Source organism: Psammomys obesus, unplaced genomic scaffold (assembly GCF_907164565.1).
Source record: "Psammomys obesus unplaced genomic scaffold, mPsaObe1.curated_primary_1811, whole genome shotgun sequence".
Classification (NCBI taxonomy): Eukaryota; Metazoa; Chordata; class Mammalia; order Rodentia; family Muridae; genus Psammomys; species Psammomys obesus.
The window spans coordinates 23,683,975-23,689,144 of record NW_026596095.1 but is presented as its reverse complement, the minus strand read 5'-3'; the positions used below and the strand labels follow the sequence as shown (position 1 = coordinate 23,689,144).

General features: G+C 42.0%; 1 long non-coding RNA gene across 1 annotated transcript; it reads left to right on the top strand.

Moving 5' to 3' along the window:
• Positions 1–1,936: 1,936 nt before the first annotated feature.
• LOC129692017 (uncharacterized) lies at positions 1,937–4,461 on the top strand. The gene is made up of 2 exons (XR_008722598.1): positions 1,937–2,238; positions 2,728–4,461. It is a non-coding gene; the product is annotated as an uncharacterized LOC129692017 (long non-coding RNA).
• Positions 4,462–5,170: the final 709 nt, after the last annotated feature.

The following is a 5,170-nucleotide window of genomic DNA, read 5'->3' as shown; positions in this document are numbered from 1 at the left end:
CATGACAGTTCAGTGTCCAAGCGGGTTCCATAGTAATGGGAACAGGGACTGCCTCTGACATGAACTGACTGGCCTGTTCTTTGATCACCTCGCCCTGAGAGGGGAGCAGGCTTACCAGGCCACAGAGGAAGATAATGCAGCCACTCCTGATGAGAACTAACACACTAGAGTCAGAAGGAAGGAAAGGAAGACTCCCCTATCAGTGGACTTGGGGAGGGACAGTGGAGAAGGGGGAAGGGAAGGTGGGATTGGGAGGGGAGGAGAGAGGGGTTTATAGGGGGAGATACAAAGTGAATAAAGTGTAATTAATAAAAAGTTTAAAAAAGAAATCACTCCATTGAAGAGAATGGATTTTCCCTCTTCCACTTGCTGCTCTTTGTGAGTTGCTTCTAAGCTAGGGGTGAGACCTCGTGCCCACTTTTCCTCCTTTCTGTATGGCTTTATATTGTGCAGGTCTCGTGAATGCTGCCACAGTCTCTGTGAGTTCATCTGCCCTGTTATGTTTGGAAAAGTCTGTTTCCTTAAAATCACCCGCCACCTCTTGTTCTTACGATCCGTCCACACTGGCTCAGTAAGTTTAACCCTGTTATTCACTCACTTTTCTAATTTTCCCGTGTGTAATAACATGAAGCCTTTCTATTTTTCTGTTGCTTTCAGGAGGTTCACGTATTCAGAGACATCTCTCCTCAGCTCTTCAACATGGCTCCGTGGAGAGCAAGGGCTTTGAAGTTCTCAGCTGTGCTGTTATCCTGTCGGCTAGTTTCTGGCTGCAGAATGAACACACCATTATTTATTTATTTTTAACTGTGTGTGTGTGTGTGTGTGTGTGTGTGTGTGTGTGTGGTATATGTGCCCATGTGTGTGTCCTCAAGCCCTGCATGCACAGGGAGGCCCTAGGAAGATGTTGAGGGTCTTGATCTATCACATTTCCTCTTGTTTCCTTGAGACAGGGTCTCCTACAAGAGCGAGGTTGGCAGCCAGCAAGCCCCAGTAAACCTTCTGTCTCTGCCCCTAGCCTCCCTACAGTGATGAGTTGCAAAAGTGACCATGACCGGCTTTTAAGTAGGTGCTGGGGATTCAAATGCACACTCTTATGTTTGTGCAGCAAACAGTGTGACCACTGAGGCAGCTCCCAGGCATCCATATACATTGATTTGATAACTCATTCAGATGTGATATTTTTCAATATGGAGTTTTATGCAATGAAATTTGTAAACTTATGAGTATCAATCCCTTGAAATTAATTTGAGGTGTAATAGCTAGATACAATATCTAGGAATTAATTCTGTCAGCATCAGGCTGGCATTCTGGTGTGCCATTATTTCATCTGTATTATGTAGTAACCCTGCATCTAACATTATGAAGAACTGACTAAATGCATATACATACTTACATAAATGTTATGTAGTTTTGTTGACATATAATTTACATTCCATAAGATGTCTCAGAAATTATGTGATTCAGTTGTGCTAAATCTGTTTACTAAGGTGTGCAAGCAGTGACCATACACCCTAGAAACTTGGATCCATTGTCACCATGTTTTGTTCCATTGTCTGTCCTGTACTGTCTTAACAGTCGCTTACATATTTTCTGTCTTTATAGATTTGCTACTTCTGGAAAGTTCACAAATGAAGATATAAGATTTGTAGCATGTTGTTTCTGGATTCTTTCCTTATGATTATGCTTGCAGAGTCCACTCATATTCTAGCAGGCCCCAGCCTTCCATTCCTTTCCAGTACTGAATTATCATCATATATGCACACAGAACAATTGTGTTTCCATCATGCATGAATGGATATTTGAGTTGTTTTTCCTTGGCTATGATGAAAAATGATGCTGCAAACATGCATCCTGTATTTTTGTGTGTGCACATGTTTTCAGTTATCATGGGCATGTATCAAAGTGGATTGTTGGGTCATATGATGCTTTAGATTTACAACGTTGCCATAAACATATTAAATATCCCACATAGCATACTACAAACTTAGTTAATGAAACATTTTTTAAAATGTTATTTTACACTTCTAGGCATCAACGTTCTAGAGATCAGGACTGAGTTAAAACGAGATCTTCCTCATTTTAAGATTTTCCTGGATTCCTGGGTTTCAGGACACACCTTTCTCCACCCCCAAGATTTGGCATTGCTGTAGCATCCCGTCTGCCGATCCCTGTGGTTTCTGCTCGCATCATCAAACTTCTTTCTACGACTCTCCTGCAACTCCCTTTTCCTTCATAAAGGTGTGTGTGTACACATGCATGTGTGTGCTTGTGTTTGTGTGGGTAGATGTGCTCACCCCTGCAGGTGTGTGTATAGGTCAGAGGTTGGCATCTTCCTTAGTTGCTCTGTTTTTTTTTTTTAACTTAAAAAGATACTTTCTTTTTGAGAATTTTGTGCACGAGCACTCCATCTGTATCACTCTCACTCCTGCCTCCTTCCCTACAACTTCTTCTAGGTGTTCCTATGACCTATGATATCCTCTTCAATTATTATAGCTAGACGCCACATACATTTGAATCCAGGCACACACGCTAATACACGCACACACACACACACACACTCACACACTCACACACTCACAAATAACCTCCTGAATCCATTTAGCTTTGCTCATATGTGTTTATGTCCAAGGCTGACCACTTGAGATCAGGCAACCTAAGGGCTTGTCCATTGAGGACACTGATTTTCCTCCCTTTCCTTGCTTTTTACCTTGTATGTTTTCTTTTCAGGAGGCGTCTCTCCCTGAACCTGGAACACGCCGTTCTGGCTAAGCGGACTGTCTTGTGAGTCCGCAGGAACGACCTGCCTGTGCTGTGCCTCTGTCCTGCTCGAGCTACCGACATCCCCTGGTTTCTGGAAACAGGAATGCAGATGTTCATGCTTCTGTAGCTGCTGTCACAACTGGGCTCGATTCCCATATCCTCCTGTTACCCTAGTTCAACCAGCACACGGATGGATAATCTTCTCATGACCTTAACCTGAGTGCGCTTACAGTCTAACCTGTTGTAGGAGGAGACTTTGCTTCAGACTGTGGTTATCAGGACATGGGCAACTTTTGGACTCTCTATTCTGTCTCTATCTCATGCCAACCCTCTGTTCCCCATTATGAAGGACTGCCAGATTGTTTCAAAATGGCACCATTTTACATTCCCGCTAGCAACATAGGACGTTTCAAAAATTTCCAGCACGATCAGAAATACTTTAAATGGTGATAAGCTTTGTTGTTTTTTACTTATTTTTATTTTTTTAGAGAAGTTTAAATTCACAGCAAAATACAGAACAGGAAATTCAAGAGTTCTGCAGACACTTTCAGCCCGTTCACTGTGGGTAGCCCATATTACTGACACATTTGTCTATGCATAGCCACTGCAGACATCCTGTATGACCAAGACACATTTGTTACAGTCACCGAGCTTGCACTGGCATCATTATACCCCAAAGTCCTTACTTTACATTGGCTTTCATGCTGGGCGTTGGACATTCTACCAGAGTGACAAAGCCATAGTGACATGCATCCTCCATTGCAGTGTGACACAGAAGTGTCCCATAGCTCAAAATTTCCTCAGTGTTCTGCTTACACAGTCCCTTTTCCTTTTAGCCTCTAGCACTCACCTATCTTCTCGAAACGTGGTATAGTTGGGAGTATATTTATTTACTTATTTAAAAGTAAACAGTATGATTTGTTTACTTTTGTACTGTTTGAGAATTCCATACAATCACATAATATGCTCTACTGTAGTCCTCTCAAATATTCTCAGACCTCCCACCACTATTATCCCCAAGTTCCATTTTCTTCCCCAATGAGTCCACTTAATGGCTGCCAGTATGTGCATGGGGGTAGGGCCATCTACTAGATCATGGGTAACTTACCAGAGGCTACCTCCTCAAAGAAAACTGACCCTCCCTCTCTTAGCAACAGGCAACTTCCAACAGCTCCTCAGGTAGGGCTTGGGACTCAGGGTGACTCCATATTGGGATTTTTCTTTTATCTTGATGTGCTCTTGTGCATGCTGCTGCAGTCACCATGAGCTCATGAGCACAATTGCCTTCTTGTGGCTGGAAAACACTGTCACTCTGTAGTCATGCACTGCCTTTGGCTCACACAGTCTTTCTGTCCTGCATTCCACAGTGATACCTGAGCATCGTCAGCGTGTGCTGTGTAGAGCTCCCACTCAAGGATGAATACCACAGTCTTTTATTTGCCACATATTGACCAGTTGAGGGCCTTTTCCCCATTCTGCTCTTATGTCATATACATGTGCACAGATGGGTGAGTGCATGTGTGTGTGTGTTTGCACACGCGTGTATAAATTCTATAAATGACAAATGTTAGAACACATACCTTTTATCTTTTGCACCTGAACTATTTCATATAATAACATGACTCCAGTTTAACTTCTTTTATGGCAAATGGCATAATTTCATTCTGCTTTATGGCTGAATAAAACTCAATTGTCTGCTAATCCATGTTTTCTCTATCCGTTCATCTGGTGATGGACACCTAGACTGGTCTTATATCGTCACTGAAAATAGTGGTCCAATAACGGTGGGTGTGCCCGTGTCTTCGTGGATGCTTTGCAGTGTTCTGGGTATATATCCAAGAGTGGTAGAGCTGGGATGTATGACAGTCATATTTCTTCATAATGATTTTTGATAGCAGTGTATAAGGGTTCCTTTTCTCCTCATCTTCATTAGCAATTGTTGCTCTTTGCTTTCTTAATAAGCATTTTGGCTGGAATGAGACAAGATGATATTTTTATTTTTGTACTTTGCTGAGGGGGTTTATTCTCAAAGTTTTCAGGTAGAGCCCTTAGGATATCTCATATACAAGATTATGTTATTTGAAAATAAAAAAATAATTTGACTTATTAATGTCCCATTTTTAACCCTTTTTTCAAAAAAAGTGATTTAAAAAAATTATGTGTGTGAGTGCTTTGCTTGCCTATAGGTCTGTATACTATGTATACACTCTTCTCACAGAGGCCAGAAGAGTGTGTTAAATCTCCTGAAATTGGAGTTATACACAATTGTCAGCCACCATGTGGTTGCTGGGAATTGAACTCAGGTTTTCCAGACGAATAGCCAGTGCTCTTAACTGCTGAGCCATCTCTCCAGGCCCTTTATTTTTATCCCCGTTATTTCTTGTCCTCTTGCTCTACCTGAAACTTCAAG